General features: G+C 37.7%; 1 pseudogene; it reads right to left on the bottom strand.

The window, feature by feature from the left end:
- Positions 1-2418: 2418 nt before the first annotated feature.
- On the bottom strand, positions 2419-3115 carry LOC100770915 (annotated as a pseudogene).
- Between the last annotated feature and the right edge of the window lie 12916 nt (positions 3116-16031).

Genomic DNA, 16031 nt, shown 5'->3' on the forward strand with positions numbered 1-16031 from the left:
TGAGGCTCCTTTTGGATATCCTGTTGTTTAAGGTAGTGCTTGTTAGGATAAAGCGTGAAGCTTGGCGGATTCCATGGCAGGCAAGGGTGTCAGAGGTGGGGGACAAACATGCCAGTCACATAGAGCTTAGTGAGAATTTTTTTTTAGAAAGGGGAGGGTAGAGGGAAGTCAAAGAGGAAATGGATAAAGAGACACAGATACAGAGAGAGGACCAAAGAGAACAGAGAGACAGGATAAGTCTTGTCTGCCCCAGGGGAACAGCAGAAAAGAGAGAAGGAAAGAGATCAGGAAAGAGAGAGATAAAAAATCTAAGTGGGTGGAGATCTCTTTCTTTTAAAGGAGTCCTTAGCACTTGGGTTGACCAGGGAACTTCCTGAGTGCATTCTGTCAGGTGACAGGGGCAGGCAAGCATAAATGTCTGAATCCTTCCAGAAGCAACACTACTTTGATATGCAGAGATTTATTTGCAGAAAATATCATGAAGTTCTATTTTTTTAAATCCCTTCTTCTTTTTTTAAGACCTTACATATTTAATACAGTGCGTTGCCCCCATACAAATGGAAAAAATTAAGTTCAACTTAATATATATATATATATATATATAATATATATATATATATATATATATATATATGCAAGTTGAACCATGCAAGTTGAAATCGGAGGGCCATGCTGATCCAGCTCTGCCTTTCTCTAGCACTAGGAAAGTTGGCCATGCTTCTCATTGGACACTACAGCAAAAGAGCTGGCTCCTAACTTTCACCACAGGCCAAGGTTAACTGACCCCGAGGGAGGTGACTCCACACCCTTGACCAAGGTGGATGTCTCCAGGGACCTGGACTGGCCAGCTTGGCTACCACCCAGGCCCACAGTGGGGCCTTGGGTTGACCCAACCCAGCATCTACCCCATCTAGGACCTGCTGGAGCTTGTGAAGGAACTGGTCCTGTGCAATGATACCAACAAGATCTCAGGATATCCCAGAGGCATTCTGGTGAGGATTCAGTGATGGCGGTGTGCCAGAAACTGGAGAATTTGAACCAGACTCAATGCAATGAACATTTGCCTATAAGACTGAAGGGACAAAGAGGTATGCTATATGGCACACTGAAGCATCCATTGCCACCAGGATGAATGAAGAGGTGGTGGAGAGGCAGGAAAGAAGAAGAAAGGAGATTTTTCTGTTGTGGTTTTTGTTGTTGTTGGTGGTGGTTGCTTGCTTGCTTACTGTGTTTCCTTTTGTGGGGCAGGGCATGGCAGAGATGAAGGAGGATATGAGGGGAGGGGAGGGGAGCAGAATTGGAGTGCATGATATGAAACTTCCAAATAGTCAATAAAGAAGTTAAATATAAAAAAAAGAGAATTGATACCAATTTGTTGCCTTTTGTTGTTCTACAAAAAGACAAAACACTTTCCTTGGCTGCATTGTTTGTTTTCTTACATCACCAATTTTCTGGAATTAACATGCATTAGTAAGCTACTCTCAGGCTTACTAAAATATGTTTCTACCTCGAAGACATAATTAAATTCGAGGTAAGCAATAATCCTTACTGAAAAGTTAACTTCAAGCATGAAATACAGTTCCTTTAAAGCTGTAACAAATTGTCTAGGGAAATGTTCTGGGAATATATTGGAAAACTTTCTCAGATCTATAGTTTTTTTTTCTTTTAATTGCAGCATGAATCAACTTTGTCCCTATGTAACTCAAATAAAAAGTCAAAGTTCTCCTCATAATGAGCATTGTGAGACAAATATCTTAAACTACCCCATAGGATGCAATAAAGATATGTTTTCCTCCTGAGAAGGGATATATACTCTTCTAGTCCTCAACTTATAATATTTCATTGGGACACATGTGATTGTAGGTAAGTCCAAATTTAATCTCAGAATATAAATAGTAGAATACATAAACTAATTTAATTACACCATCCAAACTACCTCAAAACTATTTCAAATATACATATGTATATGCTTTTTAATACAAAATTTGTATTTACTTAGAAACATTCAGAATGTCAATAAAACAGCTGCAATTTCTTTTGCAATCACAGAGTGGTATTCAGTTAATAGAACAATTATCTTTGTATAAGCTGCATCAAAGACAAATGAAGATGGAAAGTAACAGGAAAAAACTACCGTCCCCATATATAACTAATTTGTACTGTGCACCAACAAGAACTTGCTTTAAATTTCCATGCCAATTTACAACCCCCAGACTGTACCAGGCAAGGTTAGTGGCTATTGAAAATACCACCAGGATAGGGCCATCTAAAGACACATAAAACAGACACTATACAGTTTAGAAACAAATCTTACACAGCCTTACATTTCATTTTTTTTTCCTTAAAAAGAGTGAGTTGTGTACTGGGGGGGGGGCGGGTTAAATGCTTTATAGACAAAAAAACTGCGCTAGAACCAATTTATCCATCATCATCTTCTTCTTCATCTTTGTTTTCCTCTTCCTCCTCTTGCTCATCCTCTTCAATCTCCTCCTTATCTTCCTCTTCCTTCTTTTTCTTGCTCTTTTCTGCCTTAACCACCCCCCTTTTCGCTGCATCGGGTTTTCCTTTAGCTCTGTAATCAGCAATATCCTTTTCGTACTGCTCCTTCAGCTTGGCAGCCTTCGTTTCGTAGGGCTGCTTGTCCTCTGCTGCAGTGCTGTTCCACGTCTCTCCCAGTTTCTTTGCAGCATCACCAATGGACAAGCCTGGGCGTTCTCCTTTGATTTTTGGATGATACTCAGAACAGAACAAGAAGAAGGCCGAAGGAGGCCTCTTGGGTGCATTGGGGTCCTTGAACTTCTTTTTGGTCTCCCCTTTGGGGGAGATGTAGGTTTTCATTTCTCTTTCATAACGAGCCTTGTCAGCCTTTGCCATGTCCTCAAATTTCCCCTTTTCTTTAGCAGACATGGTCTTCCACCTTTCTGAGCACTACTTCGAGAACTCTGAGAAGATGACAGAAGTATCCGGGTGTTTCTTCTTGTGTTCCTCTCGGCAAGTTTGCACAAAGAATGCATATGAGGACATTTTGCCTCTTGGCTTCTTAGGATCTCGTTTGTCCATGTTTAGTTGATTTTCGTCCGCGAGGCACAGAGTCGCCCAGTGCCCGTCCGGCTCCCACTTGCCCCGGCACTGTCTCTATGGAGCTCAATGTACTGCAATGGCTCTGAGAGCGGGAGCCAGATGCAGCCTCCTCACTCTCTCTGTTCTGTAACATTCCTCTCCTACGTATGTATATATTAAAGGCTTTTGTAAATTTATAAATGGGAGTATACAATAGAAAATGCATTGAGAACTAAGTCTTTTACAGCATGTTTTGGGCAACTTTATGTTACTACATAGAGACATCAAAGATTTTATATATCTTATGACCTCCATTTAGATCTATAATTTAATGAACTACCTAATAAACAACATTTCTGGTTTGGTTTATTCATAAATATAATATAATGATTACTTATATCTGTAGATTCCAATATCTATAGGATATTTTTCTAGATATGGATAACCTGTATTGAAATATATGTACATTTTATATTTTGAGACCTCTTTTACTAATATACAACCTAATCATTAATATGTCATGTACAAAATTTTCCTAAAGTTTCACCTACACTGAATATTTTTTTAATTTTATTTTTTTCTGTAAAATAACTGAAGTCAATTTTTTAGTGCTTTGATTTGCTTGCAATTTGAACAATGGAAATTGAGGATACTCTCAATCCAATGATATCTTGGGTTACTTTTCACAGTACTGTTAGCATTAGTCTCCTGCCCTTCTTGACAGAAAGAGAAATCAGTAACTCATTTTGTTTATATTGTACTTTATAGTTATAAATTTTAGTGTGTTTATCCTTTTTATTGAATATGTATATGACTGCTGAATAATGAACCTTTGGCCTCAACATTCTTTTTTAAACAAAATTGGAATAATTTTTAATCTTTAAAACTGTTAAATTATTTACATGTAGTCTGGTGTGTAGATAAAATTTGCCCAGATATAGCCAGTAGCAAGAACAATAGTAATAATAAAAGAGGGTATGAAGTTGGGAGAGAAGTGGGTTGCTGTTTCTTGGGGATGGGATTTGTAAAGAGTTGGTAGAAGATGCATAAGATATTGTGAAATGTGTGAAATTTTCAAAGACAATATATATATATAGTATTTTTTAAAAGAAAGAAGCTCTGAATCTAGAAGGGGTGAAATATACTTTAAACATTTTGGCCCTGTATACTTAATTTTATAGGCAAAAATATTGAGCATCAGAGTGTGGCTAAAGCTGATGAGATTAGCAATTCTCCAGAGAAAATTAAATTCCTAAAATGACAGAATTGAGAGGTGTAACTAGTTACAGAAAGTGTTATTGTGTTATTCATGGGCAATGCTGTGTCATTGCATTTATATAACAAATTGGATTTTAATGGAAAGATTCTCACACAGGAAGAAATTTCATTCATTTTAATGCTTGATTCTTTGAACACATAATTTCCAAATATGCCTTCTCATCAACTCAGCACTGATTCTTGTGTTGGCAACAAAACCCCTTTTCACAACATAATCATACTATGAAATACTTAATAACAGCTCCTCAATTTAGGATATAGGTATGTGGTACTTACTACATTAATCTAAGAGCTGAGGGCCACTGAGAAAATATGAAGATTGACAATATTTTATTTATTTTATTACACTGTGTTGATAAAATGTTTTTTAATTGTCAAGAAATCATGAGCCTTATAATACAGTTAATGACAAATTTTCATAAGCAGGTTTTCAAAAGTATTATTTGCTTGCTCTTGTAGTACAGGATGGATATAAGAATGGTATGTGATCTCTGATCCTAGTGAACCTGAGAAGACAAGGGTAGAGAATGCAACTCTTGAAGTTTGCTAGGTGTCTGGCTTAATCTGTTCTGGTAACTGAAGGTCTTGTAAGATGTGCACTGTTGACAGTTGTTTGTGTCACTTTCATCAATGAGACATGGCAACAGGTTCTAGATGATGCCTTACTATGCATCAGGATTCTTTGATAGTTGTTCTAATTAGACAGTGAGGTATAGTATTTTTAGACAACATTTATGAAAATGGATCCCCAGCTGTTTTTGGAGAAATTCCATCATTTCCAAAGACAGTCTTCATGCGTAAATGCAGATTTATTTAAAAATATGTGTAGATACTGTTTGCAATAAAAAGATAATGACATCTAAAACTGTGAGTTAGAACTTCTATGTGGTATTAGTCTCAAGATCTGATTGATAATATAACATGCCCTGTAGATCTTCAAAAGTACAGTCATCTATATTCCTCGATAGAATAATTTGCCATACATCACTACCTTAATCACCATTTTATCTTGGAATGGGAATTTTTTACAAAACTCATCTGAGTAGCTCTAAGTAAGCCCGATGAGCTGGATTGACCAGCCAAGCTCCCTGATACATTCTTCTGTTAGATAGCATCACTGCAACGTTTTCTAGCATTCCATACACACTAAACATTATTTATGTAGCTCTTTCTTTGAAAGCTGTGGGAAAATGTCATTTAGATACCCCCTTCAAGGAAAGATTTGTTTTTCTTGCTGCTGGCAGTACATTCAGCCCCTTTAAGGACAGCCCAAGGTTATACTGTTAGGAGAATTCCATATTAAATAACATCATGCAGGTTTATGAAAGTCTGGCAATTTCAGCCCAGTGAGGGCTATTCTAGCTCTAGAGTTCCCTGTGGGGTTGTTTGAGGTTCTTGCACCTGCATTACACTCCAGCCATCTCACTAAATTCCAACTAACAATCTGCTTCTCAGAGAAATCAACCTGTAACATGTTGCTGGGTACTATCTAGAGGGCTATGTATTTTGTGTTCTGAAGAATGTATTATAGCCATTGCCCTCAAGATTTTTCTTAGTATGAATATACATAACCAGTAAAACAAAATATCTATTTATAGCTTAATAATTAATTCGACTCATCATAAAGCAAGCCCTTGATCACTACACTTTGATTAAATCAGTGATGATATCTTTAAAGATGAGCAAGAGCTACAGCAGAATGTTAAATGTATACTAAACTTAAATTAGTGAAAAATAATAGGAAGAGCACAGTATTTGAGAAGATCAACATGAATAAATGCATCACTTGGTATGGACCTTGATATTCAATAGATTGTAATGGTATCTGGATGGCTGATTATCTGTTCAACTAGAAGTTTTTAAAGGTAATTTTTTAATAGAGAGGAAAGTAGAAATTTTGTAGGTCTTTAAAAGCTGATTAATAGTTTTTTTGGAATGGCATATGACACACATGCAACATGTATGAATATGTGCCTATAAATTTTTGCAATTGACTCTTTGAAAAATGCATATCTATTTTCCCCAAATTGTTAAATTAATTTTCTTTGAAACATGTGTTCTCTTTCTTTGTTTCTTTCACTTACTTTCCCCTCCTTATAGAAGTTCAAGAATATCCTCTCTAAACTTTGAAGAAAGAAAACCTAATGAATTTCGTCTTGACTCCAAATCATTGCCCTAGGGAACAGCAAATCCTTAGAATAGGGGAAAATAATACTCCTCTTCCTATCCATTTCTCCCAAATGTGCACATTAACAATGGAATGGAAAAGTGGCATCTACAGATCAGTTCCTGCAAATTCTCACTTTAGGTGTATCATACTACTTGAGTCCAAAAATCTTTTCTTGGAAGCATCATTTAGATCACTGTTTCTCCACCACTGGTGGCATTACTTCCATTCTTCGAGGATATATGGTACCTTCTGGAGAGATTTTGGTTGTCATAGATGAGAGGGGATCAAACTGACATGTTTCGGGCAGGAGCCAGGAATATTTTTACAATCCTATAATGCAAAAGATAACCCAACAACACAAAAGTGTCCAGTACAAAAACGGTACTGAAGTTATGAAATACTGCTTTAGATTGTTTTAGGGCAACTTTGTATTATCTTTCATACCTACAAGGCTCAAAATTATGTTCATGCCTTTTCCAATTAATACCAACATTTAGGTATTATAGTCCTATTTAAAACAGTCCAGTTAAAGTTATAGGTTCAGTTGTCTAATAGGACAGATATGAAATATCGCTAATCAAAATTAGTATGTGGTAAAAATGTAAAATGCCAGATTGAATAATTTTAGTAAGGTAAAATTTAAAATATCGTTATTAAATTTTATTTCATAACACATGGTATATTTTCCATAATGAAATTGTAATATTTGAATACACTAAATTACTAACTAAAATTTTAATTTTTAAGTGAACTTACTACAAATACAAAATTGACACATATGGTTTACATTATATTATCTCTTCTGGATGGTGTTTACATTTATGTCTGTTCATTTTTGTCACTTCTTATGTATGCTAATAAAAAACTCTGTTATAAATTTATCTGTGACAAATACTGTGTTTTTACTAGGGCAGGAGAAGCATAAAATTGTGGATGGTATAGATAATGACAGAGATCATAACTTAAGAGACAGGAGGAAATGTAAAGTTTAATGGGGGAAAAGAAATTAAAATATATCCTAGTCTTTCTAAAGAGGTGTTTTCTCAGAGAAGAGAGGAGAGGCTTGATGTAATGAAAATTAGGATTGAGTGTTATATTCCTTAATTCAGCGTTCTGTTTGTCATGTACTACAGAGTGACCATGGCTGAACCAGTTATATATGTATGTTGGAAAAAGAGAATCATATATATTTAGGATCATATGAGAAATTGTACAAACAATATTTTGCCAGGTTTTATGTATGTACACACATGAAGGACTGTTATATTATCTCTTCCAAGTGGTTTGAAAATACAGCAAGTGTTTAAAAATATGTATGCCTATTAGTGAGATGTAATATTATGCCTCCAAATTAATACTGACTGTAATTATTCAAAGACTTCATCTCTATAAATGAATTGCCTTGAAGGCAATTATTTGTTTTCTATGAAATAAAGTGTATAAGATGCTTTAAAAACAAATATATGTTTGATCTTAGTGGCATTTTGAAGTAGTAGAGAATGTTATTTATGATTAAGGATCAGGTGCTATCATGCTGGCACTGCTGAAATATTATACAAACACATAGGCTTCATAATTGTGGCTAAATGCTGTCACACTCATGATATTTCAAGAAAACTAATTGCCTACGTTCCAAGGGATCTGATGATGTTTTCTGGCCTCCAAAGGTATAAACATTGAGGTTTTCCTTAACTACAGAGAGATCAGTTTTATTTCCAGTTCATTTGTATATTTTAATTATTATTGCTTGTGAAGTCCAATAAATCTCTATGGGAAGAAAAGATTGATGATAGGATCCCTTTCCTTGAAATGTTTATATTCTAGTGTGAAGAAACTCAAGATAGATTGGGAAGTTTCTTACAAATTCTAAATTCAAGGTTTTTTTCTGTTTTTTATTTAATTTTACAAAATTATAATTTCACATGTCAATACCTTCTCCCTCTCCCCACCTCCCCCCCCAACCCACAACCAACCCTGTCTCCCTCCCCCTGTGCTCCACATGGAGTGTAGGGCCTTCCACAGTGGCTCCCCAAATTCCACAACATGATCCTGGGCAGGGCCTAGGTCCTCCCCCATGTGTCCAGGCCAAAAGAGCATCCCTTCAAGTGGGATGGGATCTCGAAGTCCCTTCTTTTTTTTTTATAGCTTTGGAGCCTTTCCTGGAACTCGATCTGGAGACCAGGCTGTCCTTGAACTCACAAAGACCCACCTGCCTATGCCTCCTGAGTGCTGGGATTAAAGGCATGCAGCACCAACGCCCGGCTTGAAGTCCCTTCTTACACCAGGGAAAAATAGTGATCCACTACCAGAGGCCCCATAGGGTGCCCAGGCCTCCTCATTGACATCCATGTTCAGGGGTCTGGATCAGTCCCGTGATGGCCTCTCAGACAGCAGACTGAGGGCAATGTGCTCCGCCTTGTTCAGGTCAGCTGTTGCTGTGGGATTCACCAGCCTGGTCCCCATCCTCCTTGATCTTCACTCCTCCCTCTCTGCAACTGGGTTCCAGAGTTCAGTTCAGTGTATAGCTGTGGGTGTCTGTCTCTGCTTCCATCAGCCACTGGCTGAGGGCTCAAGGATGGCATATACAGTAGTTATCAGTCTCATTACAGGGGAAGGGCATTTAAGGTAGCCTCTCCACCACTGCCTAGATTGTCAGTTGGTAACATCCTTGTAGATCTCTGGAAATCTCCCTATTGCCAGATCTCTCCTCAAACCTATAATGGCTCCCTCTCTTATGATATCTCTCATCCTGCTCTATTCTTGCCCCAACTCAACCTTTCTGTTTCTCCATTTTCTCCTCTCCCCTCTTCTGCTCTCATTCTCCCAGCTCCCTCTTCCCTACCCTCATGCTCCCAATGAGCTTAGGAGATCCTGACCCTTCCCTTTCTCTGGGGACCATGCATTTTCTCTTAGAGCCCTTCTTGTTTCCTAGTTCCTTTGGCGAAGAGGACTGTAGGCTGGTAATCTTTGTTCTATGTCTAAAATTCATATATGAGTGAGTACATACCATGTTTGTCTTTTTCTTTTTTTAAAGATTTTTTCTATTTTTATTTATTATGTATACAGTGTTCTGCCTGCATGTACACTTACATGAAGAAGAGGACACCAGATCTCATTACAGATGGTTGTGAGCCACCATGTGGTTGCTGGGAATTGAACTCAGGACCCCTGGAAGAGCAATCAGTGCTCTTAACCTCTGAGCTATCTCTTCAGCCCCATGTTTGTCTTTTTCTGACTGGGTTACCTCACTCAGGATGGTTTCTTCTAGTTCCTTCCATTTGCCTTCGAATTTCAAGAGTCCATTGCTTTCAGCTGAGTAGTACTCCATTGTGTAAATGTACCACATTTTCTCTATCCATTCTTCAGTTGAGGGGCATCTAGGTTGCTTCCAGGTTCTGACTATTACAAACAATGATGCTATGAACATGTTTCAGGCTGGAGGGATAGCTCAGTCGTTAAAGGCTAGGCTCACAACCAAAAACTTCCAAGTTTTTTAATCTGTAAAGTAGGTACTTTGGATAAACACGCAAGCAAAAGTAAAGATGGTATATTTCAACATTGAGCACATTTTCTTGGTAATTATTTATAATGAAATATTATGATTATGAGAATGATGCATAGCTGCATCTAACCCTGTTGTGGGGCAAGTGTCATGCCTCTTATGCAGCGCAGTGAAAGCTGAGTCATTATTATTTGTCTGCATCTTGCACTACTATGGACAAATAATTTGAAGAAAAGACTGCATTTTACTCATTTTCCTACCTCAGAAGATGGCACATGTTTTTGTGTCTATCAAATTTTTAGTATTTATTTCGGGACTTGAGATCGATACATATAATTGTTGAAAGACACCTTATAAATAAATAAAATGTTACTTTCTGCACCTTATAAGTAATATGTAATGAAGAAAGCGAGATTTGTTAGTGACTATTTCAGCTAAAGAAGATCCTGTTGAAATGCTAGAACTTAAATATTTATGCTAGAAGGTGTTTTGTTTTGGTAGATATTCAGAGTTGGGCAAGTGGTGCCAATGCTTTGGGGATTGTTTCTGTAGGTAAACAAAATAATGGAACTTGGAAATCAGGTAATAACATATCAGAAAGTATCATGTCTAATGTAATAAACTACCATTCTCATGCATCTTCTCAAAGTAAAACATTTGTCACAGAGCAATGGCAATCAATGAGCCATGCATTACTCATCACATGAGTTTCTAACTCACCTCTTTTTCTTTTTTTCTCCTTTTTTTAGATAGAAATTTATTTTCCATGAATCCCAGGTTCCTCATCCTCCCCTCCTCCCCTGCCCTGGAGTCTACACCTCTGGGGTGAATTTTCTTCCATTTGTTCTAGAGCTTTCAGCTGTGATGTAACCTCTCTGGTGTGACTATTCTCTAGTTTCTTCATGTGAGCACTAGAGCTATGAACTTTCCTCTTAGTACTGCTTTCAAAGTGTCCCATGAGTTTGGGTATGTTGTGTCTTCATTTTTCATTGAATTCTAGGAAGTCTTTAATTTCTTTCTTTATTTCTTCCTTGACCCAGGAATGGTGAATTGCATGTTAGTCAATTTCCATGAGTTGGTTGGTTTTTTGCATTTTGTTTTCTTTTTGAATTCTAAGTTTAAAGCATGGTGGTCTGATAAGACACTGGGGGTTATTTCATTTTTTTGTACCTATTGAGGTTTGATATTTTTCCAAGTATGTGGTCTATTTTTGAGAAGGTTCCATGTGATGCTGAAAAGAAGGTATGTTCTTTTATATTTGGATGGAAAATTCTATAGATGTCTGTTAATCCCAACTGGGTCATAACTTCTGTTATTTCCTGTGTCTCTTTGTTAAGTTTCTGTTTGCTGGTCCTGTCCAGTGGTGAGAGTGGGGTGTTGAAGTCTCCACTATAACTGTGCGAGGCCTTATTTGTGATTTGAGTTTTAATAATGTTTCTTTTATGAATGTTGGTGCCTTTGTATTTGGGGCATAGATGCTTAGAATTGAGACTTCTTCCTGATGGATTTTTCCTGTGATGAGTATGAAATGACCTTCATCTCTTTTGATTGATTTTAGTTTGAAGTCTAACTTGTTAGATACTAGGATAGCTACCCCAGCTTGTTTCTTGTGTCCATTTGATTGGAATATCTTATCCCAACCCTTTTCTCTGAGGTAATGTTTGTCTTTGAATTTGAGATTTTCTTATATGCAGCAGAAGGTTGTAATTCTGATAGGTTTGCCTTTATATGTTACTTGGCCTTTTTCCTTTGCTGCTCTTAATATTCTTTCTTTATTCTGTAAGTTTGGTGTCTTATTTATTATGTGACAAGGGGACTTTCTTTTGTGGTCCACTCTATTTGGTGTTCTGTAGGCTTCTTGTACTGTCATTGGCATGTCTTTCTCTGGGTTGAGAAAGTTTTCTTCTATGATTATGATGAATATGTTTTCTGCACCTTTGAATTGGGTTTCTTCACCTACTTCTATACCTATTATCCTTTAGTTTGGTCTTTTCATATTGTCCCATATTTCCTGGATATTTTATGTTAAGCATTTGTTGGACTTAAGATTTTCTTTGCTTGATGAATTTATTTCCTCTAGTTTATCTTCAGTGTCTGAGAATCTGTCTTCCATCTCTTGTATTCTGTTGGTTATGCTTGCATCTGTGGTTCCTGATTGTTTACCCCACTTTTCCACTTCCAGCATTCCTTAGTTTTTGTTTTCTTTATCGTCTCTATTCCAGTTTTCAGGTCCTGAACTGTTTCCTTCAGCTATTTAATTGTATTTTCTTGGCTTTCTTTTACTTCTTGCATCTTTTGGTTGCCTTTTCTTCTATTTCTCTGAAGGAGTTTCTGATTTCCTCTATTAGGGTATCTATTGTCTGAAGTTGTTTTTAATGTTGCTCTCTTCTGCTTCATCTGTGTTGGGATGTTCATATCTTGCTGGTATAGAGTCTATAGACTCTGGTGGTATCATATTGGTTTTCCTGTTGTTGGATGTGTTCTTACATTTTCATCTTCCCATTTCTTCTTCCAGTGGGTGCAGGTGGTGTCTCTTCCTTTCTTGGTGTGTATGGGTCCGGGTTTTTCTTCAGGTGGGTGTAATTGGGTCCGATATTCTGATGGGTCTCAAAGTGGGTGCAGGCAGCTCTGAGGCACTTGATCTCCAGATGGGGAAGACCATGACTTGGTCACAGATGTCAGCAGACTTTGGGTTGCTTGGTCCTCAGGGCCTGATTCAATCTGCCGATGCACTATGTGGAAGATGGAATAGCCCAGCGATCTCAGCAGAGTCAGGGTCCCTTGGTCCTCAGGGACCGATTCAGTCCCTCTTTTTCCTTTTGTGGTTGTGTACAAAATTAAAACAGTTGGGTAAAACAACATGAAAATTATTTTCAATTCCTTAGTTTCATTGTTTATTAATGTTCATTTGGGTGAAGTTTAACAACAATAATTTTAGAATAAGGAACTAAGGAATGAAGAAATAAAGCCTACCTTTTGCTGGAGATACAAAGTGACCTTGATAAAAGAAATGAATCATTGCCATATTGTAAATAGAACATCAATGAACATGGATGGGCAAATATCTCTGTAAATATCTCTTGTATATGTGTCCAAGAATGTTATAGCCGGATTATATTTAAGATCTATTTCTAGTGTTTCAAAGAAACAACACACTGATTCCCACACTGTATTTATCTGTTTGGACTTATACCAGCAGTGAATAAGTGTTCCCTGTTCTCCACATCTATGCCACATAGTTAGGAAGCTACTGGCATTGGGTAGCTTCTAGGAAAGTAAGAGTCAATTTTCTTCAAAAGTGTGAACCTGATATGTTGAATTAACTCCAGGGAAGACCACATATGAGAAATATTTGAACAACACAAAGTAAATTCCATGATTGGTGAGTGGATTAGTGGGGGTGGATTGTGGATGAGCTTAGGATGATGAATATAAACGGAATACATTATATAAAATCCTCAGCGAATCAAACATAAGTAACTCTAGTAAGAACATATTAATAAAGAAATAAAATATAAGAGATTTTGTGAGTGTATTAAGGTGTTGTGGGGATGGGAACATGAGTGATGAAGTTGGGGTGGAAAAGAGGGGGAGAGTACTGAAAGAGACTCATGGACAGGACATTTCAGAAGCAGGTAAAAACTTGGTGGTAGCACAAACAATAAAATCCCAGAGAGAGACATTTGGGTTAAAGCTGAAGATCAGAAAATCATAGCAGATAGGCACTAGCTCTTACCTCGACCTCAGACTGAAAGGGTGATCCTGTCTCTAGGAATCATCAGATTAAATTCGACCACATTGTCTCCACCAAATCTCAGACCCCCTGCTCCTGTCTCCTCCTGCCTTACATTCATCTTGTGGTGGGAATAAAAACATGCCATTCCAAATGCCGGGATCAAAGGTGTGAGCTCTTTTTCTCTTTTAGAGTGATTCATTCTCAAGTAGCCCAGGCTGGCCATGAACTCACAGAGATCCATCTGCCTCTGTCTCCCCAGTGCTGGGATTAAAGGTTTGGCCACCACTGCCTGCCTGTATGACTAGCTAGTGGCTTAGGTGTGTGCTTAACTAGTAGCTTATCTCTCACCTAGGTGTGTGGCTAACTAGTGGCTTACTTCTGCATTCTGATCTTCAGGTTTATTAGCTCATATAAAAATTATCACCACACTTGGTGGAAGGGACTCTATTAGGATGACCCCAACTAAGACTTCTAGTAATAGTGGATATGTAGCCTGAACTGGTCATCTCCTGTGAGCAGATTGGTGCCTAGCTCAATTGTTTTCAGAGAGGCTTCATCCTGCAGCTAGTGGAAACAGACACAAACCCAGAGCTGAACATTAGAAGGAGTTCAGAAATCCTGCAGAAGAGGGGGACAATGGATTGTAGGAGCCTGAGAGGTCAAGGAAACCAGAAGAAAACTCACAGAATCAACTAACCTGAGCTCACAGGGGCTCACAGAGACTGAACCGACAATCAGAGAGTCTGTTTGGGACTAACCTAAGCACTTTGCATATATGTTACAATTGTGTAGCTTGGTCTTCTTGTGAGACTCCTAACAGTGGGAGCAGGGGCTGCCTCTGACTCTTCCACTGACTTTTGGGACCCTGTTCCTCAAGCTCAGTTGCCTTGATTAGACTTAATACATGAGGTGCTTAGTTTTACTGCAACTTGGTATGCCATGTTTTGCTGATACTCGTGGGAGACCTTCTCAGAAACTGAGAAGGGGATTGAATTGGGGGGGTGGGAACAGTCTGGGGTGAGGGAGAGGAATTAGGAAGAGAGGAGGGGGAATTGCAGCCAGAATGTAAAATAAACAAACAAATAAATAAATGTATTTCTTTAGAATAAAAGAGAAATAACTAGAAACTTCTAAAAAATGAAATAAATCTAAAACAAAGCCTGGGAAGACAGGCCAGCAATTAAAAAAGTTTGATGCCTTTTCACCTGACATACAGTTCTAGAAGATCTGACACCTTTTTTGTTTTTTGTGGGCACCCACACAAATATAAACAATATACCTAGACACACATTCATACATGAATATAATAAATATTCTTTGAATGTTATCCTTTTATTCCAATGCATTCTATACACTCTCCCTTGAAAGAAACTCTCCATAGTCATTTATTAATTTCCTGACCTCTCTATGTATTTTCAGTAAAACATATATTCTTGAAGACTCAGAGCTAACATCCACACATGACAGAAAATCTGTAATATGTGTCTTTCTCAGCCTGAATTAACTCACTCAGAATGTTTTTCTCCAGCTCTATCCTTTTCCTGTGAATTTCATTTTTGTTAACATATGAATAATATTTAATTGTGTTAATGTGCCACATTTTCAGTATTTATTCATCAGTTGATGGACTGGAAGGCTGTTTCCATTCTCTGCCTATTGCAAATAGAATACAACATAAGTGAAAATGAATGAGCAGATAGAGTATGAGCCCAAGAGTTGAATAGCTACATCATGCAGAAGATCTAATTTTATATTTTTGAGGAACATCCCTGTAAGAACAAGTCCTTCACCACCACGTGGGTGTCCAGGATAACACACAGAGTCTTATATTAGTTTATAATGCTGCTGGCCAATTGACTAGGATTTCTTACTTGCTAGTTCAGTCTTAATTATCAACCATGAAGAATTATCTTATCTGACCCCAGCTGCAGGAATGTTCTCTTGCCGAGATCATACTGTGGCTCTACAGAGAAGAGAGCAGGAGGAAGAGCAAGAGAATAAGAACCACTTCCTGCTTGTCCTTGCTTAAATTCTGAATCTGCCTGCTATGTCACTTCCTGCCTGGATAACCAGACTTCTCTTTCCTACGTTTCCCAGAATTCTCCTTGACTCTTAGTCCCACCTATCTTGCTCCCTTATTGGCTAACAGTGCTTTATTCAACAACCAATAAGATAAACATATACACAGAAGGACCTCCCCCATCACTTCCCCACTGATCTCCATAGTGAATATGTCTGTTCGCACTCTCAACTATTAAAAAGTGTCCTATTTTTGCTACACCCAT

Source organism: Cricetulus griseus, chromosome X (assembly GCF_003668045.3).
Source record: "Cricetulus griseus strain 17A/GY chromosome X, alternate assembly CriGri-PICRH-1.0, whole genome shotgun sequence".
Taxonomy (NCBI): domain Eukaryota; kingdom Metazoa; phylum Chordata; class Mammalia; order Rodentia; family Cricetidae; genus Cricetulus; species Cricetulus griseus.